This window comes from Lonchura striata, chromosome 1, assembly GCF_046129695.1.
Source record: "Lonchura striata isolate bLonStr1 chromosome 1, bLonStr1.mat, whole genome shotgun sequence".
NCBI classification, from domain to species: Eukaryota; Metazoa; Chordata; class Aves; order Passeriformes; family Estrildidae; genus Lonchura; species Lonchura striata.
In genome coordinates this window covers 121026767-121053236 of record NC_134603.1, presented here as the reverse complement: position 1 = coordinate 121053236, position 26470 = coordinate 121026767, and the positions used below count along the sequence as shown (strand labels likewise).

The window sequence follows — 26470 nt, the reverse complement described above, 5'->3', positions numbered from 1 at the left end:
CAGCTGGAGGCCTGCCACTACTGGTGTTCCCCAAGGTTCACTACTGGCCTCGGTATTGTTTAACTTGTTCATCAGTGACTCGGATGAAGGGGCAGATGCCTCCCAGCAAGACCACTGATGACACAAAGGCTGTGAGAAGTGGCTGATACTCCAGAGCTGTGCAACCCTTCAAAAGGACCTGAACAGGCTGGAGAGATGAGAAGGGAAGAACTTTCTGAAACTCAAGAAAGACAAATGCAAGTTCCTGCACTTGGGGAGGAATAACCCCATGCATTAGCACAGGCTGTGGGCCAACCTGCTGGAAAGCAGCTCTGCAGAGGAGGACCTGGGGGTGCTGTTGGACAGCAAGCTGTCCATGAGCCCGCAGTTTGCCCAAGAAGGCCAAGGGAATCGTGATGTGCATTAGAAAAAGAACTGTCAGCAGAGCAAGGGAGGTGATCCTGCCCCTCTACTCAGCCCTGGTGAGGACAAACCTGAAGGGCTGTATCCAGTTCTGGACTCCTTTCAGTAAAAAAAAAAGACATGGAGCTCCTGGGGTGGGTCCAGTAGAAGATGGTAAATATGATTAAGGGACTGAAGCATTTCTCTAATAAGGAAAGGGGAGATAATAATGAGAGTTGGGCCTGTTCAGCCTCAAGAAGGGATGACTGAGAGCAGACCTCATTAATATACTTAAGTATCTGAAGACAGGGTGTCAAGAGGATGGAGCCAGGCTCTGTTCAGTGTTGCTGAGCAATAAGACAGAGAGGCAATGGGCAAAAACTGATGTACAAGAAGTTCCACTTGAACATGAGGAAGAACTTTACTGTGTGAGTGACCAGGCACTGGGACACAGAGATTGTGGAGCCTCCCTCACTGGAGATATTCAAGAACCATTTGGATGCACCATGTGCCCTAGAATGACTCTGCTGGAGCAGTGAGATTGGACCAGATGACCCACTGTGTTCCCTACCAGGGGGGCTCAGTCTGTAATTTGGGTAAAAAAGGCTTATCATTTAGTAGTAGAAGCAGGCCTCGTTCACGTTGTCCACATATTGAGGGATATCTAGCCCATCCATGAAATAAGGCAGCTATAAGTATATACCAAAACCAGCATATGCTGTGACCTTTTCTGCATTCTGCACAAACAAGCATCACACAAACCACTTCATTTTGCTACTTCATACAACAAATAAAAGACACAGTAATTTTGCAGTGAAAAATCACTCTCTATGTAAAGAAATGTTCAGACTTAGGGAGCAGCATACTCTCATAATCAACATAACAAAAGCAGCATAAGAGAAAGCAACTCAACTTCTAATCACGTTTTAGCTAACAGGTTGGTAGACACAACCATATGGAACAAGTAACGCCTCTTATCTGAATGAATGGAATGCACTTCAGCTGTGTGTTTGCTATTCTTAAATTATTAAGATTATGGGCGCACTATCTACTTGAGAACAATGTAAGAAAACTAGAACATTGCAACTTCCAAAGCTCAAATACAAGATGTCTAACATGCTTTAACTGTTCAATTGTAAAAACTTTAGAAAGAAAAAAGATATACCATTAAAATTCAGTTGTAGTTCTAACAACATTATCTTTTAAAAATGTAGCTGAAGGCAAAAGACTGAAAAACACTGAATATCAGAAAATGAAACCTTGCATCATAGGGCTTATGACAATTCTACTATGCGACCCCGTCCTCCTCCAGTCTTCCTTCCATGTATTTAATAATCTGTTAGCAGAAAATTTTGTGGAATTTGCTGTCAAAAAGAAATAGTGAGGATGATCATGTTTTCACAGAAGCAATGTTAATAATGCATGAGGAAATGCAAAATATTTAGTTGCAATTCTCTGAGCTATTTAGCAAAATATTCACTAATCTTTTGCTTCACATACAGGATTTGGGTAAAAAATAAATCCCCAAATTCTTTCTACCTATTCAGATAAATTCCTAATATCAATTAAGCAAGTAATTATTATTTTTACTTACTCCATATATTCTCCCTTTTTCCCCTCTTGAAAAGGCTCTATTTCTTCTTACCTTTATCAAAAAAAACTCTTAGTGGAACAGTTCCTTGGGTAACACTCCCTACAATTTCCATCACATTTGCAAGACCTGGTCCTCCTTGTGCAGTTTAACCTTGCCCGGTTAAAGGAACAACATAGCATGGATCAAGCAATCCATGAAGTTTTCTGAAGTGTGTGGACCACAAGTTCATGACACAAATTATTAAGGAGCTATCGAGGGGAAGACTTTCTGTTGGATCCCATACTTACACACAAGGAATAACAGATTAAGGACATAGAAGCTGGAGACAACCTTAGCTGCAGATGTGGAATTCTGCATTCTGAGAGGAGGTAAGAAAGAAAACATCAGGATCATAAGGCCAGATTTCAGTAGAGGAGACTGACCTGTTCAGGGATCTGCTTATAAGACTCACATGGCAGATGGTTATAGAGACAAGGGTCCAGGAAAACTTAATTGTCAGGGATGTCCTCCTTCAATCTTAAGAACAGTACATGCCAAACACCACGGAAATGAGCAAATGTAGTAGAAGACCTAAATGGCTGAACAAGCAGCAGCTGGCAGAACTCAAATACAAAAACAAATTATACAGGAGATGGAAGCAGGGACACACAAACTGAGCTGAAGTAATATGCGAAGGGGTGTACAGATCACAGCAGGGTCCCAAGGACCTCAGCAAACAGCATGCCACCACTCTATTCTTCTACTGAAGAATAGCACAAAGGAGGATCCATGGATTTACAAGCTGGTCAGCCTCACATCAATCAGCAAAAATAATTACACCACATGCCACATTACAGGCTGAGAGCCAAGGATCTGCAGATCTTTGCAGAAAAGAACCCAAGCAATCTAGTGGACACAATGCTGAACATGAGCCGACAATGAGTACTCAGAGCAAAAGAGGTCAAGATCATTAGGAGGCATTTTACTGCAAAGTCAAGGGAGGTGATTCTTCCTCTTTAGACAGCACTGGTGATATCCTTCTGGAGTACTCAATATAGTTTTGGGTTACCAGTATAAGAAAGACATGGACCTAAATGCAGTGCACCTAGCAGAGGGTCTGAAAGGTGATTAAGAGTTTGAAGCATGTGAAATACGAACAGATATTGAGAGAACTGTGATTGTCCAGTCCATAGAGGAGAATGCTCTGATGGCAAGGAGTGCAGAATATTTGGCCTAATTCATTTAAGTGGCAACCAGTCAACAGACAAAAGTTAATGGATATGAATACAAGGAAACTAATTTAAAAATATGAATAATTTCTTTTACTTATAAGATAATCAAAGACTGGAACAGATTGTCCAGAACAGTTGTGAAGGCTCCACCTTTGCAGATATTCAAAACCTAATCTCCTTAAGAACCTGCTCTAACCAACCCTGTACTGAGATAAGTTGTTGCACTAGATGATCTCTAGTGGAATCTTCTGACCCTAAAGATTATGTGACTCTGTAATTTGATTTATGGGAAAGCATAAAAGGTTTTGCTCAAGTTATTTATATACAACACTAGCATTAAAAATATATATATACATTTTCAAATATTGTTAAGCACAGTTTTCTGTTATTTTTAAGGCTCTGAAAGAATCATGTGAGCAAAACACTGTACCTGATAGCATGACCTTAATGAAATAATTGCATTAAAATATTTCTTTGACATCAAAATATATATATTCACATGCATTGACACATATTTTGCATCTAACCAGAGCATGAGTTTTGAATACAGAGGATTTGAACATTCATTCATGTTTGTACTAGAACAGCAGAAGAACTAGAAGAAATGTTTTGTAGGGAAAAATTTAGGTAAATGTTGAAAACTTACAAGATAGAAGAACTAATAGAGATGCATATGAGAAAAATTGCAAGATAAAATTTTAATTCCTGTACACAGGATGTCAACTAAGCCTTATAAATTACACATACATTTTTACTTTAAGACAACTTTGGAACACTGAAGAAACAATGCATCACAGAGAACTTACTAAAGAAAAGCCCTATCATATTGAGACAAACAATTTTTCTTTCCCCAATAATACAGGCTTTTTTTCTGCATTATTTTTTCTGGTGTCTAAAAGTTTTTAAAACAATGTACTTTCTGAAGAAGATCACCATAGAAATGAGTAAATTAGAATTAAAAGTAACCAAACATATTATAATTTGCAGTCCTGCTATTGTAAAACACAGAGAGAGAAATCTGAGAGACAGTAATCGATTCATACCAGTGCATTTTGGGAGTCTGGCAGCAGTATTGTTCTCACCATTCCTAAGCACTTGGTCTGAGTACTGCTTCACAACTGGCCCCTCCCCCTTCAACTATCTTTTTTTCACTCCTTCCTTGAACTAGCACTTATGTAATAAGATCAGAAAATTAATAAAGTTTAAAACTAACTTAGCAAAAGAATGCCTGTATGCACAAGCAGCAGACTGATAAAAGTGATCAAAACACATGGCTAGTGAAGGGAGCTTAGCAAGGCTACCTTCTTCAGTACCTCAAGTGGTTCTCCCAAAAAGTCATCATTATGCTTCAGTTTAGATTGCACAGTAGCATTTATTCAAACAATAACTAACTAATCTTTCCCAGAACAAAGGTAGCTGAAAAAGCACTTAATATTGATCTAGAAAGGATAAAATGCTCATGTTATCCATATCATTTGCATTTTCAGTGAAGGCAAAATTTCATTATTAAGTAGTAGCCAGACAACTTTTTTCGTTCACTTGCTCTCATAAACTGAAGTTGCCAAAGTAATTTTGATATTGCAAATTGAAAGCATAAAGGTGCACAATCTCTCCTAAAAGATAAATGTGCAAAGAACTAGGAACCTCTGGTTCCTACTGAAAGAATCTACTTTGAGATTTGAATGCTTTAAAGGGAAAAAAAGAAAAGAAACATGAAAACCACTCATCTCTTAGGTTTTTTAATTTTAAAAAAATTAGTCCTTATAAAATGTTTTCCAAAATTTCCATTAGCAACAACTGTGAAAGCTGAGCCGCATCTCCTCCAAAATTGCAAACTTACACTTTATTGGTTTGCATTTAGCTGTTTAGCAATATTGCCTTCCTGAGGTAAGCTTAATCCCATAATTAACAGTTTTATATCATTAATAGGCCTTTCTTCTCATTTAGAGCATTTTTCCACATAATCTTTTCATACTGTTGGTTCACAGAGCAAAATATCTACCTTTTTGCTTATTAATTTTTCAGAGCTTGGCTCTGTCCCAAGCCACCACCAACACATTCACCTTAATTCTCTCAAATTAAATAACTTCAACGAACTCAGTTCAAGATCAGGATTCCTTTTCCATAAGGACCAGAATGAACTTTCCTTTGGAACTCTAATTTACCCTTTTTCTACAGTGCTGACATATACCTTAAGGCAAGACTACCAAAACAGTCCTCTGGTCAAGATTATCCAGTAATTTTTAAAAAAATCACTGCTGCAAATTTACAGAAAGAAGTCAGAACAGAAAAAGGGAAAAGATCTTTCAAAAACAGCCGTAGTCTGTAAAGAAATTAGCATGAATGACTGTAGGGAAAATATCAGCAACAGACTTTGAAGAAATCTGGCTTGGGTCACTGAAAAGAAAACAGAGGCAGATGCTAGGCTGCCTAGCCCAGGTCACTGCAGGGAGAACAACAGCTGGTTATGCGAGTCTTGCCTGGGACTCATAGTTGGTGCTTGATTCTGCTACACAATTATTCAATACCTCCTTGATTATTTTAGTGTAGGAGAAAAACTGAAAATGAGATGGATTTTCTTTATGGTGGAACTATAACAAATTGAACTATTTATTTAGTAACAACACTTTTCTTCTGTGAATATCCCACAAAAGTGTTCAAATGTGGACTGGCTACACAAATTTTCCTCTGAAATATAAGTAAAGAGTTTTTGAAGTGCTCTACCAAGTTATCAATATTTTAAGAGCACTCATAAAAGCTGTTTCATAATAGTGTAGATACTTTCAAGACCATCTATATTCACTCCATATTAACTGTAGTATATTTTAAGACATTTTATTTTCACATTCAAATGGGGGTAAGAAGGAGTGTCCCTCTGATCACTGTATCCATAATCACTTTTAGCTGACAGTTAAGAAACTCCTTTTTATAACCCACCAAGCAATGTTCATTTCAACTTAGGGGGAGTTCATCCACCCAAGGCTTTTATTAAAACCTCTACCATTGTAATTTCTGGATTATGTTACAGAAAACTGAACTCACATTACAGATACTGGTAAGCAAAAGGGAATTTTTAAACAGAATTTTTCCATGATTGCCCAGCTCACCATTTCATGACTCATGCATTCCTTCCAATCATATTATTCATCACTCCTTTTCATGAAGGCAAGAAATTATAAATGATTACCATCTTGATTTGTCTGAGCACAGAAAAAAATATCTTTAGAATCAATGGACAACTCTACTCCATAGATCAGCTAGTTATTCAAAATGTGTTTCACTAAAAATGCAGAATACGCCTTCAGATGTGCCTGTAGTTTTACTAATTGTTCCAAGAATGTACAGCATGCACGTGCAAACAATAAAGGCTCTCTCTAAGAAAGAGTCTTAAGAATAGCACTTTTTTTAGGTGATTAAAGAGAAACAAAAGATTTAATTTTTTTTGAGGTTGTTACCAAAATAAACTTCTTAATTCCAAGTTATTCACTCTCAGGTAGTACAGGTATTTATTAAGAACAAGTAGGCACAGCAAGGCAAACTCTTCAGAAATTGTGAAGGAAACTGTTAAGAAAATTACCTTTTGAATCAACTGAAAAATAGATATCTTAGATGCACCAGGGCAAGGAGTTTTCTAGCAGAGAAACTAAAACAAACTGTATAGAAAATGAACTGTATAGAAATAGAAAAAAGTTAAAAAGTAAATGTAAAAGTTCAAATCATCTGAATTTGAACTTACAAAAGTCAAGTTTTGTAGTGCTAATGAAACTTAAAACCTTTTGTATGACATGTTGGAAGTGAGATAAATATATTTAAATGGGAGTGTCCCAGATGCCTTGGATCTTTTAAAAATTTGGTCAACTGAAATATGGCACTAACTTCACACATAGTCTGACACACAGAAACATGAGAATCAATATAAACAACAATAAAGAAAGAAAGAATAATAAAGCTCTTCACACTTAATATTTTTGCTGGTTTTGTAACTACTGTAAGAGATCTTTTTAATGTTTGCTTATCCTCACAACAGAGTAAGGAATGTTAAATCCAGCTATAACCATACGTCAAATGCAAGTGCCTGGGATAATAATGAATTAGCCTAAAATTAATGTTTACTAAATATAATGCTTTAGAGAATATATTCATAATCTATCAGCTTGTCGCAAGTTACACTTGAATGTTTACAAGATCAGAATTTCAGCTGAAAGGAAAAACCTATTTCAATAAAGTCCCCACACTAGGCATAGCCTCCTTCACTGAATTTCTTGACATTCACTATATCCCTAGTAAAATGTTAGAAGCTCTTTCTGGTAGGCATCTTAATGCATATGGTAAGATATTATACCTACACTTAGTAGGACAAGGTATGCTGGTGGTATTCTACAAGTGTGCTAACTTGTAGAATAGTGTAACTAGGGGAAGTTACACTAGAAAAACTGATTTTTAGCTTCTCTCAGGACTGGAGACAGAATTAACAAGACTACGATACTCTGACTACTACCACACTGCTACTAAGTTGAATCCAAGGTAGATGTGCCTTGTCAGCATAGAAAAAGTTGCAAAGTGCTCTTTATCTAGACATCACCAAATTCATTAAAACATACTTCAGTAAGAAACAGAATCAGCAAAAGCATGTGGGATTTCAGGCTGATAAACTCAACAAGATATGTTTCTCAAGTTGCTAATCATCTATTAGGTGCTACCCATTTTGCCACAGTTAAGAGAAATAAAAAACTCCCCACCAAATATTGCTTAAAGTTTATATAATATTCACTACCATTACTGAAATATAACTAGTTACTGTAGTTCTCATGAGGATTTATTTCACTGCTTGCAAAATAGGAGATATTTCATCTCCCGGAAATACACCATAATATATGGAGAGTTTATGTCAGGTGACTTTATGAATATCCTATAGAAGAAGTGAGAAGGGGAGATACTGTAAAATCAAAAAATATTAGATTTCAGTTAACACTGTGAACATCTGAGAAGCCATGTTTTGCATAAAAATACAAAACAATGGTAACAATGCAAACAGAACAATTTACAATGTGAATGTTGAATCATGCAGATATACCTTTTAAAGTTCTTTCAGATAAAAAGGTTAACATCTATCATACAGTGAAAACTATGTAAATAAATGCACAAATATTGTTGTAAGTAGGTAGATATTTTGATAATATAATAGAAAGATTCAACTCTGTAATTGCTTTCAGATGTCCAACACAAATAACCCACCATTTCTACCAGCATTAAGCCTGGAAAATCCTACCATCATAATATTGCTTACTATGGTTACATAATTTCCCTCAAATTCTCATTGTCCTATAGCTGCAGCCTCCCTATGGGATCCTTAGTTTGAGTCAGGAACAACTGTTTTTTCCTTGGACCATGCTGTAGAGTGCAATCATGGACTAGGCCTGGTAGTGTACTTATTCCCTCTTGCAGACATTCTCTTTCTAGGCAGTGCTGCAAAGATTTTTCTGTGAAACACAATGAATTTCTACTACCTTGAGGCTTCTTGTTTTGTTAGGTCTTTTAACTAAGGTCTTACTAATATCCATATTTCATGTGAACTTATTTTTTAAATAATATCCGCAATATCTCTTTTTAAAATACCAGACTTCCATTAATGGCAGTTCAGATCAATCCTACATCCCTTAATACAGACTTCCAAAATGCATCACAAAGCAGCTATCCTATAAAATTAAACAGAACTTGAATATTCATTTTACAAAACCAATGCATGTTTGGTCACAAATACTGGATTATTTTTCTAGTATTTCCTTCTTTTCATACTTGTAAAGTTTGATTTGAGAGAGTGCTGATCCCTATTCTTTGAAGCAAGCTAGCATCATTAGGATGACAAAATCAAGTCTTATTGTGGCAAGAAGAAACATCATTTAGTGTCAACAACACACTGCTATTGATTTGAACTCCTCCTTGCCTCACGGGTGAAAATAACAAGCTCTACACACAGACTCTCTAAGCATACCAATAGAGGAAAGAGGCAAGAAAAATACTAAAAATGGCTGTATTAAAGATACAACAGGAAATATATGAGTCATGAGATGCAAATTCTTTTATCTGTATGAAACAAATTGAAGAAGAGCTTAATATGGCTTCTGCAATTTCTATGCAGTTAGATTAGAACAGAAATATACCTACCAATAATATACCAGATTTAGGCTTCCCAACCAGTATCTCCTAACTGTTCAGTACTCTCTGTGAAACAAGTCAGCTTCATGTTCATTATCTAATACTCACTAATCATTTTTCTAAAATGTCGCCTTATTTTAGCATCCTGGTTCACCATTTCAGCAGAAATTATCCTTTAACAATACTGGTAGGATCTTACTAAAAGCAGAGCTAAGAAACTGTCAACACAGCCAAGTTGACTCTTCTTATTTCTGAACAGAATCCAATTCAGAAACAAGAAGTATCCTTTTTAAAAGACACAAAAAAGAATAAGTCCATGGTCATGCAACATCAGTAGAAATACCACTTTGCATAGTGCCCTGGTTTTGGTTGCAATAGAGTTCATTTTCTTCATCAGGAGATGGTATGGAGCTGTGTTTTGGATTTAGGATGAAAATAATGTTGGCAATACATTGATGTTTTTGTTGTTGTTAAGCAATGCTTAGACCAAGTCAAAGGACTTTCCAATGTCTCCCACTCTGCCAGTGTGGAGGTGCACAAGAAGCTGGGAGTCAGCACAGTCAGAACAGCTGATCCAAAGTGGCCAAAGGGATATTCCATACCACAGAACATAATGACCAGTATATAAACTGGGGGAAGTTGACTAGAAGCAGCTACTGCTCAAGGACAGACACAAGCTGGGGGACAGTCAGCAGGTGGTGAGGAATTTCATTTTTTTTAACAATTATTTTTCTTTTATTCCTCCTCTCTGTTTTTTCTCTTCTTATTACTATTTTTATTATATTTTACTTTATTTCAATTTTTATTTCAATATCTCATGGGTTTTATTATTTTTCAATTCTACGCCTCATCCCATCACGGCAGAGAGGGGAATGAGTGAGGGGCTGCCAAGTACTTGGTTGCCAGCTGGGTTAAACCACAAGAACACTCAATAGCTCCTTTTCTAGAACTTAAAGCTATGCATTTGAGTAAATCTGCAAACTAAATATGTAGTGAGATAAAATACTGCTCATGTTGTCTAACTGCACCCAAAATTTAAACTATTTTCAAACATTTTGGTAGCATCAATTTAGCATGCTAGAATTCCATAGTCTTTCTCAAAACACGAACAAAGTAATATACACAGCATATAAAATTACTTCAAGATAACTTTGTTGTTAAAAATACTTAAGTACAGGGAACAAAGCTATTTTCATACCACATCCAGAAAATGGATGAGGTGTGAAAGAAATCTCTTGTTTAATGTGACCTTTGGCTGTACTTTCACTTGTCATCATTATGAAGTAGCTACTCTCAGTGCCAGCACATAAGCTGCGTTATATTATCCCATAACAGTAGTAGCACATCTTTCAGGGAGTGTTTCATACTTCAAGAAACTGGTGGCAGAATACACTGACAGCACTTACCTTTGTAGCTGCTTATAATAGGTCTTATTCAAGAATAAGACCTCATTTACAAAAGGAAATAAGAGGGTACTAAATTTCAGAGAGCATATCGCATAAACTAGGATATGTTGAGGAACTCCCTTGGAGTTCTCAGCTTCAGTGAAAACATTCAAATAAGGAGAAATGTAAATTTCACATTGGAACTCTGCCCCAAATAATAATATTCAGAGCTTTGTTACTGTGCACAGAGCAAAAATACTGCATCATTAAGATCCGCAACATACTTGACTTTTCTTAACGCATGTAATTAAGAAAATATTTCTGGAAAGCAAATGAATTTGAAATTCAAGTAAGATTAATAGAACAAATACGGCGAATTTACGTTTTATACAATGGTAGTAAGCTGCAGAATAAAAATCAGTAGCTATCATTATCTAAAGCTGTTCATCTAACACCACAGAGAGAAAAACTATTGATACACACTGTACACACATTTTTATCCATGTATATAAATCAAAGGAAACAGCTTCCTTTAAGGCAAGCATATGAAGATACTAAAGCAAGATACAAATTAAATATTCATACATTCAATATTTCAAAATAAGGAATTTGGATATACACATGCATAATTTAAGTTCTATAGTGAAACCTGTCTACAGAGGCCATTTCTACTGTATTTCAACAGCATTGAAACTTGAAATGTACAATGCAGCCTTTCCGTGCTATGTTAAAACTTTAAAGTATATAGTAATTCATTTCAAGCACTAAACAGAATAAAGGCCACATTATGCACACGACACTTCTGCAGAGGAACTACTGCTTTGCCCTATTCTTTACAGCTCTGAAACAGGGCTGTCAGTCCTGCAAGATGCTTTTGGACTGGCTGAGGTACTCTCTGGGAACTGAGGCCAAACAGGCAACTTCAGGAACAAGGTGGCTCACTGGCCCTGAAGAGCCCATCAGTCAGAACCAACTCCAAGTCAGATTCTGATCCCAGGCACCAGTTTTAAACTCTGTTGAGCTGGTGCCCACAACTAAAGCCTGAAACTGGCCCCTTACACTGCCCTTATACACTCACTCCAGCCTCTATGGAGCAAAGATGGTATTTCAGACCTTTCTGATTGGCAGAGGAAAGGAACACAAAAACTGGTTTCACACTATGTTGTGCACTAGAAATGATTCTTTGTGATCACAGAACCTAGTTCTTTGTGATCACAGAAAGTAGTTTCTGTACAATAACACAGGCATGTTAAATTTGAAAACCTTATAAATTCCTATGCATTCAAAAAACACTTGGAGAAAAAAAACCCTTACTATCCACCTTCATTCCATCAATATATATCTCCGTCTCTAAAGACACCAGCATTCCTCGCCATGTATTCCTCCCCCATCTTGCTACTTTAAAAGAACTCTCCATATGGGTAACTAATGTGAATATTTTATTTTCTTATTAAAAGTTAAATGTATTAGTTCAAACATCAAAAGCCTCATTTTAAAAGCATTCATTTTACTGGGACAAAAATATACATTAACTTGAAGAATAATTAAAGAGTACTTATTAAGAGGAAATAAAACTACTCTATTTCTACAGTTTAAAGTAGATGTTTATCTTTACCCCTTAAAGGTCATTCATTTGATCTTGACACACCTATGAAATCATAGAGGCAAAAGCTAAGTAAGTAGAAAAGTGGTATTGAGGAATATAAAACTAAACAAAATTAGTATCTACATGGTAAATTACTTCATTGAAAACCATCTATGGATTCTGCAAAGAATATACTTTTGCCTTAGAGCTAGTACTTTAATTTTCAAGAACTAAGAAAAAAAAAATCAAAACTAGTCAGTAACAATGCAGCGTCGAAAAGCAATAAACTCAAAATTAAGTTATAAATAATTTAAAGCATGTCATGAAGATGTATTAATAATTCATCAGATAAATAATTTACTAAATAATCAAATAAATAAATAATGAAATACATAAATAAATCAGCAAATAAATAATTCTGCAAAATAACCTAAACAATAAGTCACTAAAACAAATGACAAACCTACAAAACTACAATGATTTTCTAAATTCTGATAGTTTTAAATAAACAAATGTATATAAACTAGATCAATCTTTGGTGGATAGAGAAATATTTTTCATTGCTATTGGTGAATTCCTGATTACACTGCACAAGGATACAATTTTAGATTTTACAAGAGTGCAGTTTTTCCCTTGTAAATTATTAACACGATTGCTACAATACATCCTGCTCTGTATTTTACATGTAATCCCTTTATGTAGCTCATTTTTCCCCCCCAAAAATGAAAATCTCTTTACAACATTCTTAATTCACATATTTCTTTTTTTTTTCCCTGGGTGCAGTACTTACAACACTGCAATAGCCTTCTTGGTGGTTCTCTTATTGTCTTCTGCAAACCTTCTGAAGTTTTGCTGCAGGGGAAAAACAAGTAGAATAACCTTAATTATTACAGATGGTATCTCATTCATTAGCAGATGACAACATTTTATTTGAAAGCAGAAGAAAAGCTGTTTCATAATTCTACAAAGCAACTTAATGTGAAACAGCCATTACAGTTTGCAGACTACCAAAAGTTTTTAGAAGTCTTTGGTGGAATGAGTTCAAGCAGACTGAGGCCTGTTTCTTGTATTTAAGCTGACACACAATCTGTGCAAACTGGCACTAATTCAGATGTAAAGACAAACCACGAGAAGGACAAAATACTTGGCTGACATCTAATGTTATCCTTGATTTTGTAAGTTCATAGTCCTTGAAAGAATACAGTGAGATCATTTAATATCCACTACCTAAGTACATTCACAGTTTAATTAAAATACTGCACTCCAAAGCCAGCATTGGTACCACAAAGGTCAAAATCCACTCTTCTCCTCAATCAATTTTCACTCTCTATTTATTTTAATGAATAATATTGACAGTCACCACAGCTTTCTTCAAAGTGGCACTCTGTAAATATAGCAGTTGAAGAAATGTGCCACAAGTGTAATCATGTCGCCAACTTTTATCTGTTCTGCCAAAAAGGTTTATTTGCTTTCTTCCATAACACATATTACATACAGAAAAAACCAAGACAGTTTTACAAACCGTGCTACTGACATGGATTCTTTATCTCTGTATGGACTACAAAAATGAAGGAATACATCAAATCTGAAGTTACATATTGTACACATTTATGGTATTTTGCTCCTTGTTTCAAAGGAAGTCAGTATGCAGTGTTGTCTCTGGAAGCAGTATCTCAAATTGCTGATGGTGCTGCTGTATTTCAGCATTTAAAAGCATAAAGGATAATTTACTCTTAAAACTACCTGGTCACGTTATATTTAACAAGTCTCAAATTCTCTTTAGGGATTATAATAAGAAAACACTTTGCTTAATCATAAATTTTATATTTGTCTTGGCTAAACACCCTCCTTTGGATAGACTGCCATGTTTTGTCAAGAAAAATCAACACAGTGGAAATGAAGTACTTGTTCTGTTGTGTGGTCATTCAAAAGAGTATGTAGAAGTAATGTAAATGTGCACCAGCGCTGCTGATAATTTCACGCTTTCATACACTCATTTCAATTTGCTTTAAAAAGGACTATTCCTCCTGGCTAAATATAGTCATCATGAAAAAGCATACCTCCCCTTTGAGCTAATAACACTGCAAGCCTCAAGATACAAAAACTTCTGTATTTTAAGGAACCTGAAGCACTTTCTTCTCACAGTATGTGTTTCTGAAGTGGGACAAATAAGACTGATTTTTTTATTAACATATTCTCATTTAGTGTACAGATTTCTCTTTGAAAATGACAATTCATTCCCACACCGCATCTCTGAATCCCACACTGCACCCCCAAATATATATATATATATATATATCTATATATATATATCTATATCTATATATATATATATATATAGATATAGATATATATATATATCCCAAATGCTTCTTTTTAAAAGCAATGGGTCCTTGTAAAAGTAGTCTATACTTTCATACATTAAAAAACTTTGAGGATTACTGGGACATACAATGGCTTTGGAGGTTCTGGAATCAGACCTTCTATATGAAGAACCATAGAGCATTCATCTGCATCTTTGGATCCTCTGGTAGCAGTGATTTTTCCACCAATGACTTACAGTACAGCTAAAACTGTAATTACACTTACTGACATCTTAAACCCAAATTTTTTCCTCACTTTTAAAATTTAACTAATTTTTTAATTACTTTCTAGTTTAATTTGGGCTTCTAATTTGTGGTTACAGAACTCACCTCCTCACACAACTACTTCTGTCTAACCTGGAGGGTCATAATCTGCTCAAATAAGACATGTAAATCATTAAAAGAGGGACACAAACCAGCCAGTGACTTGGGATACTGCCACCTTTCTCACACTTGCGATCACATGCAAATTCTACCCTAGAGACAAAGACAGAAACTGAATTTGATTTCCTTCCTTTCTTCTGCCAGCTAGCCCTTCCCCCCACCCCCCCACCCTTCAAACATCATATAGGTGCCTACATCATGCAGATCATGAGGAAGACTTGTCAAGAGAAGACTAAAGCAGAAGGCACTGATATTCAGGTGTACTTCACTGAGAGCAGCAAAAATCAAGTAATCACGTACATTCTCTACTCTGCCCAATCTGGGAAGCTGGGCTACAACACAGCTCCCTTGCAGGCACTCAAGTTAATTTGGGTGATAATTCAAGGAACTGGATTGTACCCCGCACCTAAGAACAAATTTCAAATATTTACAATGGCAAAATTATAAATCAGGTGCACAGGAAAAGGACTGAGTAACAAAGCTATTTCATTTTCTACCTTTTGATATTGCCATTACGAGAAAGTTTCTTAGTTTGAAGATACAAATCAGACCAAAAGAAACCACATACTGCTGCTTGCTTCTTTTGGGAACCCACAAATATAGAAAACAGGGAAATTTTAGAAATAGATTGCCATGTAATATGAAAATTTAGGATTTTTTTTTTTTTAATACTCAGGAGTAAACACAAGGAGAAAGAAAAAGGCCGGACAGACCTGCTTAACAAGATTATACTAATGTAAAATACTGACCACTATATTCTGATCCACTTTCCAAGGATTCCTGGAATTGTTATAAAGTTGCACAAAATATTTAGCATTATCAATTAAAAAAATGAATAAATGAAATCTGCAATAGTTTATTATATATAGGAACTTACATAATGCATAAATATTTCAATAGTAGAAGGTTAATTTTTGCGCCACAATCTCCTCCCTCTAGTTATTACAATTGATCAATTAAAGATTATCTGTTTGGTCCACTTCATATAGAAAGATACCTTTGTGATGCAGTACAACACTTCATAAAAATTTTAAATTTAACTTTTTTTTTAATAATAAAAATAAAGTGGTTTTTTTGACATATTGATAAGTCTAACTAAAAACTGTAAAAGTAACTCAGTCCTACAACGTTATAGGATCATTTTGATTATGTTCTTGGTAAAACTTTGACTGTTTCTGAGTAACTTTTTAACCAGTTTCTTCCAATTGTCTCTAAGGTAAAAATTAATTCTAAAATATTGTAACATAGCAAAATGTTAAATCCCAAATTACTGAATTAACTCCTATCAATACAAGACATAGCTCATTTGACTGTTATGACCCACATTTCCTAGTTGATTTTTAGATAAAAACAAGCAGATTACCAGCAAAGGTTTATCTCAAATTCCCACATGTACAGCATGCCACATTAAATATATGCAAATCAACCTCTTTCTCCTCTACTTTTTTTGAGCTGACAACTCATATGACCTGAAGCCATGGTTAACGATTACAATTATTTGACTTTCGTATTTATACAATCAGTCATCAGATATGCATGTTAATTGATTTTAACAGATAGTTTTGTATCCAAATGATCAACAGTAAGTATACATTTTACCAACTTCTTGATTTATAAGAAAATAAAATTTATATCTGTTTTCATAATTAACCCTTCATTGTATTGATTTGCAGTATTCAATGGAACTTCTCAATAATATGTTAACCTGGAAGTACTCCAAACTATAAAATCTTAATTTTGGTAGCAAAATTTAATTTTCAAATTACAGACACTCTTCTATTGTGTTTAAAATTTATTTAAACAATGCACTGTCAATTTATTAGAACTGATGAAAGATAATTTATACTTAATTGTACTGGGCAAACAAGTAGTTTGCACTTATTTAATATTCACATTTGGCCACTTAAAAGTTCACTTCTCTTTTTCAAAGAACCTTAGTCATGCATTCTTAGATTTCAATAAGCCCCTTGATGTCATATATGTGAGAGTACAAACACTACATTTAAAATCCTTATTTTCAAGTTACATGCTTAAGACCAAAGGGTTCCTCTGTTGTCATCACTAAATATATTAACTGAACTGTTTTGGTTTGGTTTTTTACAGGGCTGAAAACTTAAACTTTGCAATTAAAATTTTATTTTGGATGCCCTATTTCTGGAAACATAAAATAAAAAATTAAAAATTGCACACATTTTCAAATGAAGAATTGACTACCTTCTAAGATTATACAAAGTGCAATCATTACCTTCCACAATTAATAGTTGTTGTTCTTTATGTCTATTCATATAAGAGCGGATATTGTATCTTACTCTCAAAGATTAGATCACATCTTGTTCTGTAGAAGGGCTCTCCTGATTTATGCCTTAATTGCTGTTGTACTAACTGATCATGCACCAATTTTATAAACCAAGAGCTGCTGGATCCCTTTCTCTGCATATTTTTATACCAATATAGATATTTAATTTCTGCAAAATTAAGACTCTTTCAATTTCTATAAATAACTGAATGAGGTGCAGAGGCTATTAAACTTTTATTCAGGTGAGCTTTGTGCACTTCAAATTCTGCTACTATTCTCTTTTAGTCTGGTAGCTCCAGTTAATTTCAAGTTAGATTTATCCACTGAGATTCCAAGACATTCTCCACAACAAAATGAGACACTAGCATATTCATATAGATTCACAATGCTTATTCAAGTTCTTGTAATGGACCAGGAACAAAAGAAACTCAAAGTCACATTGCACAGCCATGAATAAGCACTTTAAGCCCTAAAACACTTTCATGGACTTCTCTGATTTTTAAAAAGTCTTGATTTCACACTAAACATAGTGAGAAAGTTAGCAAATATATGATGGGATTCTGCTGCTTACGTAATAGTTGTTTTCCTTAAACTAAGGTTTGCCAACATGACAAATACCAATAAAGCAAATAAATTCTCTTCAATCTTTCTGGGAAAGTTTGAAACAACTGGGAAACTGGGAAACAACTTCTTGGCCCTCAACAGATCTTGGTTTTAATTCTGAACATAATGAGAAAGTCTGCAGGTATGCAAAAAGAAGAAATACATTCTACTATAATCACTAACCCCATTTGAACACCACAGAAAGACCCTGGTTTCTCTTCTACAATTCAGTGCTATGAGTTAACCACCTTGAAGACGGACTGTAAGGTTAATACTTTTGTAGCTGAGGCAGACTTTAAGATAAATGGAAAGGCGAAGTAATGATCCTATACTTATATGTGAAACTCCACTATAAACAGCCAGAAGAAAATAGAAGGAAATATAAGAAAAATACACTAATAAAATCTACATATGTATTTTACATGTAAATACCTAATAAACTTAGAAAATAGATATAACTCCAAGTTTCTAAACATGTTTTCTATCCCCACTTCTCTTTGAACTTGACTGTTAAAAATTACAAACCTGGTCATGTCAGCTATGAAGAAAAATAAGTAAAATTTAAAAACTACATTACCTATGGGCTGAGTGAGCGAAAGAAGTCCTGATCTGACTAATAAATATGGCACATTCATTTACATCACAGTAAATGGGGTGACACCAAGCTGCCAATCAGTCAGTAGTGGGGTTCTGCTCCATTTTAGGCCAGTGCCTTCAGTGTCTTCATAAATTATTTGGATGCAGGACACAAATGTATACTGAGTTTGCTGACAACACTAAATTGGGAGGAGCTGTTGACTCCTTCCATAGCAGAGAGGCCTTGCAGAATCATCTTAGCAAATTAAAGGGCTTGGCAATCACCAGCTGTATGATCATTTACAAGGGCAAATGCTGGAATCTGCAGCAACCAGGGCAACCCTGGATGTACGGACAGACTGGGGAATGAGAGGCTGGACAGCAGCCCTGTGGAAAAGGACTGGGGGTCCTCGTCAATGGTGAATTGAATACGAAGCAGCAGTGCCCAGGCAGCCAGGAGGCTCAACTGTGTCCTGGGGTGCATCCAGGACATCACTGCCAGCTGGGCAAAGGAGGGGATTGTCCTGTTCTGCTCTGTGCTGGGGCGGCCTCATCTTGAACACTGAGTGCAGTTTTGGGCACCTCAATAGAAGGAAGATATAAAGCTATTAGAGAGCGCAGAGGGCCACAAGGAGGACACAGGGTCTCAAGGGGAAGGCATACAAAGAGCAGCTGAGGTCACTTGGTTTGTTCAGCCTGGAGGAAACTGAGGAAAGATCTGCAGTTACAACTTCCTTGTGAAGTGGAGAAGCAGGCACTCTTCTCTGTGATGATCAGTGACAGGATGAGAGGGAATGGCCTGAAGTTGTGTCAGGGGAGGTTTAGATATTGGTTTTTGGATATTTGAAAAATGTTCTTCAACCAGAAGGTGGCTGGGCATTAGAATAAGCTCCCCAGGGAAGTGGTCACAGCATTAAGCCTGACAGAGCTCAAGAAGCATTCCGACAACGCTTTCAGGTACACAGTGTGACTCTTGGGGCTGTACGGTGCAGGGCCGGGAGTTGGACCTGATGATCAGTGTGGGTCCCTTCCAACTCAGGATATTCTTTGATTCTGTGATTCATTTAAGTTACAATTTATATAAACATTTTCACAAGATGCCTGAACCTAGATTAAAGTACGAACAAAAGAAAATACTGTTTACTACTCACTATTTTTAAACAGTATGTTAATTGCTCATCTTGAAGATTGATGATTAGAAGTAGCAGATTATTAACAATAATCATTGTATTTACTAAAAACTGAGAGGAAGCAAAGAATAGAAAGCAACTGGTGATACTTCCTGATGACAACTTTTATACGAAGAATTGCAGCTCCAATAAATTCCACAGTTAAAGGTTAAATTAAGGCTATGTGTAGAAAGACGACCAATAAAACACATTCTGGGAAATGAGAAAATAGTGTACCTAAAAAATGTCTTGTTCTAAGACAAACATGAGTTCAGGGATTGCAAGCTACCATCCAGAGACTTTTGCTCACTGAGACTATTAAGGGGATTTTGACAGGAACAGCTGAGTGAAAAAAATCTGGAAAGTCAGTATGAGAGTGGCTTAGTATCCAACAGTCTACACATAATCTTAAATCACAGACATGAAGCTGAATCAATGAAACCACTTACTATACTGCCTCTGTTGCACAGTAGTGTGTCCTCTAGCACTCATGAAGAAGAAATAATCATGAAAATGGGTACATTGAATACAGCTAGTAGCTAAGTTTAGTTACCTGTATTCACAGGTGGTCATATTTGATCAGATATGATCAAAAATCATCAGGGATAAGGGTCTTCTATTGTCCTTGATGTAGAAAGTATAGCCTTTAGAATGTTTTGTTGAATTCATACCAAAAACATTTAACTACTTAGAAACTTACTGTATAACCTCAATAAAGAAAAAATATATTCTCAATCAGCTGCATCAGTTCTGTACAGCCACATGAACTCCAGTAAAGGTGCAAGGCATGGAAGGAAAAATACCAAAAAATGGGAACAGAGGGAAGACAAAAGAAAATATTGATCATTTTGATGACAAATTCATCTATGTCCACACACAGACAATCTAGATGTGATAAAAATCACATTCATAAAAACTCTAAGTGTCAATTTGTGAAACAGAAAACATTAAACCACCTCCAAGATGTTTCATTTCTACCAATACTTGCCCTTCCTAAATGTCATTCTATTTTATCATGGCGACTGAATTACAATGGACTTGATAGTATTAAGAAATAGATTAATAATAGGAATAACATAATTTTCCTTGCATAAAACCAGCCCACTACTTGGATGCTGCCTGTCATAACAAAGCGGCACATGAATATTGCGTAAGTGGCCAAATGCCTCTTCTCATATGAAGAGATATTTGAGACTCCCAGTGTCACCAGAACTATGGCCTGTGGCACCCAAATGGACAAAACATACAAACCCCACTGCTAAGTGAAATGAAAAGATGCACAGTTTCTCTTTGAACAAGTACACTATTTTACACAAAATCATCAAGTTACTGAATGCAAACCACAGCAGAAAACTGCTGCAAATTTCATCCTGTTAGTGGATACATGAATTTAGGGAAGAAGATGTAAGTATCATCACTGAAGGGTAAAATTGCTGGGTTTTATTTTAAACATTTAAACTCAACGTTTTAACTTAAACATTTAAGAGTGATTTTAGTCTGTAAGTTTTACATCTCTTGCCACCTGAAACTGGCGATCCAAGTGTCTATAATAGCGCATTTGAAATGCTGAGTTATATTAATCTCATACTAACTATAGCAGTTCAATTTCAACAAATTTCTCAGGGTTTTTGCATATTGCTGAATAAATGACTCTGGAATTAGCTTACTTTTCTTGGAGGCATTATATGAGATTATTTCTTAGTCTCCTCCTCTTTGATTTAGTACACATCTTCAGATAATTTATTAATGTTCTGGATATCTCATTCATCATCTATTATTACTAGTGTCATAAATTAGAGGAATGGAACAAAGCACTGGACTATATGCTTTTTCTACATTCATCAATAAAACAGCTATCTCTGTTAGCAAACACTCTGTAAAGTAGCTGGTTTATCCACTAAAATAAGATCAGGAGCAATTTTTTAACTCAAATTCCAAAACAGATTAGATTTATAGTGTAAGAGGCTATTAATTAAATAAAAATCAGGACTTCACTTTAAAATATAAAAGGCTAGAAATAGCTGGTCTGCAAAACACAAAAGCAAATGTCAGACATTGATATGTCTTCTAAAATACTTAGATGAATTAGAAGTCTGATAAATGACAGTTTTACTGGAAAAATGAATTAATTGTTAAAAATCCTATAATTTTGTCAGCATACTATAAAATATTAAAGACAAGGAAAGATTCAACCAACAGAAATTCAAATGTCAACATTTAAATCAGTGGTAATATTACTCAAGAAGACAAGTTACCTGGACTGGTGCTAAGTAGGAAAAATGAAATTCCTTGCCTTTTCATTTTTGTTTTTTTCTTTCTGTTTTTGTTTGTTTGTTTGTTTTTACACTCTAAACACAAATAACATTGCAAAATACAATAGTGGAAATTTCATAATATTTTCAAGATAATGGATATTAGTAGGAATCATAATAAATTACATAGCAGTATACTATTCTACATAAAGTATTTGAAAAGAGACAGAATTAACATTATTATGGAAACATTAACTACTTACTTTAAATGCATTATGCCTGCATTAAATTACATACTTGAATGAAATCTGAATATCCAAAAAATCAGTTTTTGTTTTATGTAGAGACTGTTGATATATTTTGTACACATTCACTGTTTACATTCCTTTAACTAAATCTCTCATTAAGACAAATTAGTATTTTGCATGATGTAACAATAATGCACTCACCTCTTTCTAACTGTTTGTTGAAAATATTTAAGCCAGGGTTAGGACTTCATCAATGGAATGAGATACAGAATTCAAGTTCTTATAATATAGAAGAAAAGAACTCCGAATGTTAGATTGAAGTGGATAAAATGCTTCCAATAGCAACTGTGTATCTAATTTTTACAGGGGAAGAAATTATTTCATTTTTAGGCACTATAGATGAGGTATTTCAGGCTCCAATATGACCTGAAAACAACATAATAAAAGTTTCCAAGTAAATTAAAAGTTTCTTATTGTGTTACCTCTAATTCAGGACCCTCATTATTTTCTTTATAGAACCTTCACTAGCTGTAGTAATAGATGATTAATAAAACATACTTGTACCAATGCCTTTTAAAGCTAATTCAACTCAACACAGTTACACTCTCCTATAGTTACAACTAACAGTGTAACAGAAAATTAACTATATGAGCTGCACCTTTTGTTAGTCTCCAGTTTGACCAGTTTGGCAATGATCATACCTCTTATTCAATCTACAAAGGCAGTTTGCAATTAAAGAGAACCTTATCATTACATTACGAAAATAAGTAGTACCCTCTTTTTACTACAGTGCACTTGGTTTGAGGACTTACATAAAGGGGAGATGCCAATCCCTTCTCTGAGTGAGAGCAGCCATTTGAACTCTCTTATCTCTGCCTCATTTCAGATAAAAATGCACTGTCAGGAAAATGCTGAAAATTAATCTTCTCTCTCACAATTATGATATTTACCCATTAGGAGGTTCCCTGAATTCCATTTTTAGTCTTGGTGAATTTCTAACTTCCACAATGGGAAACTTAATTAGACAACAGACTATAAGCAAGTCATACCCAAAATGTCCAGCAGCAATCTAGAAGCAACAGTTGCAAGATAATTCGCTGGTGAAAAAGGACTTAATTGAACCCGATCTCTCATGACCAATGCAATTGCTCTAGCAACTGAGGGAATAGTCAAAAAAAGGAAGTGATGGCAATGGCAACATTCCCTCGTGAACGAGTTTCCTTGACTTAGAATTTTGAAAATATCTGAGATTTCTTTCCCTTCCTGTATTTTTGTTCAGTGAGTGAAACACTTATATATGTGTGAATTCTTAACAGAAATTCAAATCAGGGAACATACATGGTTAATTTACTTCAGACCAACTTCAATGTATTAACCTCGGGAAGCATGGAAGAAGGTTTTTCTTTTCCTCATCCCAAAGATATTATTACTCCCTTATCTAGAACTTTAGAACAAAATCCCAGTGAGGGTAACTACATTATTTTCCAGACAAATAAGCAGGTAACCTGTTCCATATTCTGAATATACAATTTGTTGGTGATAGATTTTAACATTAACTAATGACTGTAAAAAAGTTCTGAAAAATCATGGAAAAAATGCTTCAGCCCATCCCATATGGAATGTGGAATACAAGAGTCAAATTCCCTTAAATAATTATACAAACATAATTTTCCTTCAACTCTTGCTACCTAATTCTCATAACCTTCAGATTTGCTGAAAATATCATCAATGAAGAAAAAGTTGCATGATGAATAGACAGCAACTAACCACCTAGAAGTAAACAAAAATAACATTTCTTTGGTTAGAGCTCAGAACAAAATCAATGGAATTCTGAATTAAATAATTTTCTCTTTTTAGATTTATTTTTATTGTAGGTTCTGCAAGACACAAAATTGTGTCTTCTTTCTAAAATAACATATTAGGAAGGCTTCAGATATTTATATACCTGCTAGATAGGATCACTACTTGTAAATGTTGATTCTTAACTTGATTTTAAGGGGCATGACTGTTACATTCTCTACTTAGAGAAATTACATGAAATTTAAAACTTTGCTTCTCAGCAACACGGTATTCTCTAAATTGTACTAGTACAGTTGAGTACCTATTCTCAGACATATTTTTAAGCCCCATGTATTAGAACATTCATTCATGTAGTTGATCAGAAGCACATGTAGTCCTGCAATTATCTAAAACATTTATCACTAGGACAAAAGGCTAAGCAGGACACTTGAAATCCTGTTACCACAAAGCAGTGGTTAAATGCAAGAGGAGAACTGGGAAGATGGCATTCTGAAGCAAGCAGACAGGTAGCAGTGGAGGGCCAAAGACAACACCAGCAGGACCAAAGACAAACCCCTCCACAGAGGGCTGTGAAACTAATTTCCTCACCACAATTATTACCACTAGTAAAGATGTTTACTACAGCTACATGATTTAACAACTATTAAACCAGCACTGTTAAATTCAGAATCCAGTAAAAACATACTACAAATTGTCGCAAAGAAATAGGGCTTGTTTACTCCTCATTACAGTGTCAGTGAGTCAAAGAGTTGATTTTAAACAACAAAAGCCTGACAGACGAAAATGCCACCAGCTCTGTCAGACTCCTGCAAGAGAAAGTCAAGGCTCAAATGATTGCGTTGATCTTTGACTGAAACTGTAAAACAAGTCAGTTTCTTCAAAGCCAAACATAACACTGAAGCCAACAATAAGGAATGTTTTAGTTTTTTCCACACAACGATTTTTTTAATGTCATGAGCTCTGGAAGTTTTTAATCACACTAAAAAAGCATCAGCAAAGGAAATGCATATGACCCAGGCCCATAAGCAACCACAGGACTGGTTTTCCTGACTAATATTATTTTCTCTTCTTTCACCTAAATTCCAGTATCAATACTGCTTAATATTAGACACTCTCAAATTTTTTACCAGCTTTCAACCCACATTTTCTTTTACTAACTAAATCTGAAAACTATTTCGTATTTGTTTACTGACTAAATTCCGAAGTATCTGTATTTTTATTAGTCACATGGAAACTGGAGTGCTACCCACAAGACTTCAAGATAAACATTTCACTGACACAGATCAGAATCAAAAATTCATCCCATTTAAATACTAACAGCCCTAAGACACATGATTTTATGATTTTAATTTAAATAAAGGTAATTGAAAATACTGTGTTTACTATTCAGAAGTGATTCTTAGTTATCCTTCCTGAACTCCTGATTCTCAGTATGACCACCTATATCTTACATAAGTCTTCTCATTCCTTTTTGAAAAAGTCTACATTCACTAAATGCCTCTCAATGTATGTTCCAGTGTAATTTTATAGCTTATTTATTAAGATTTCTGCTGATACTCATCAAAAATCAGATCCATCAAGGTTTACTTTCTAATTTTAGACATAAATTCATTTGAAGTAAAATTTTAACCCATACAAAGGAAACTGATTTTTATATACTACAGATATCATAAGCCCCACAAAAGAGTAACAGCAGATATTAAGTAAATGATGGGAATCAGAGCCAGAAACACTGGACAGACAAATACTTTTATTTAACTAACGGCTGCACAATCTCTTCTTCCACCACTCACCTGCAGTAAATTTATCTTGATTATAACTATATTGGTCAGTTCAAGTTTGTTTAGCTGCAGGTCTTTCCATCACTGACATCAACAGTGAAGTCACTAAGGACTTAAAAGTATAAATCAATTTTGTCTTCCTGGAACAAATCTTAAGCATCTAGAAGCTCAGGACCCCAATATTTGACTTCAGGAACTAAGTGCTTAGTAGGCATCTAGAAAGTAATGAATTACTTCACTTAGCTGTACCAGCACTTTATTATCCATTTTACGTAAGAATTCATAATGATAACAAGTGCATTGCTTGGCATGGAGCAAAACCATGCAGGCAACCAACTGATATTTCCTCTGACCCCTGTCAGATCAATTAATTTTGGTAACAGAGACAAATGCCTTCAGAACAGTGGAGCAAGACAACAGAATTCCTCTAAAATGATAGAAAGAGAAAAGAATATATACTGTAAAGATGTGAAAAACATTGTAACAATAATTCACTGAAGTAATTCTCTGTACCCCTAGTAAAGCTGTTTTCAGTAATGTACAGCATGCTACATTCTTTATAGTAAATAATACTTTATAGTAAAATAATTTCATAACATCATATACCTGCCAGGAAAAGATGACATAGGCTACTTATCCAGAATGCTTGCCATTACAAACATTCCATTTCAAAAGAATAGAATTGT

General features: G+C 35.0%; 1 protein-coding gene across 11 annotated transcripts in view; it reads right to left on the bottom strand.

Moving 5' to 3' along the window:
* Positions 1 to 26470, bottom strand: part of TBC1D5 (TBC1 domain family member 5) — a 312792-nt gene that overhangs the window by 270710 nt on the left and 15612 nt on the right. For 10 of the 11 annotated variants that reach the window (XM_077787221.1, XM_021538132.3, XM_021538130.3 and 7 more), the window contains exon 2: positions 13103 to 13164. The exons of the other annotated variant lie outside the window; for it this stretch is intronic. The gene's annotated coding sequence lies outside the window, so the exon portion shown is untranslated. The remainder of the gene's footprint in view (positions 1 to 13102; positions 13165 to 26470) is intronic. 11 annotated transcript variants of the gene reach the window in all.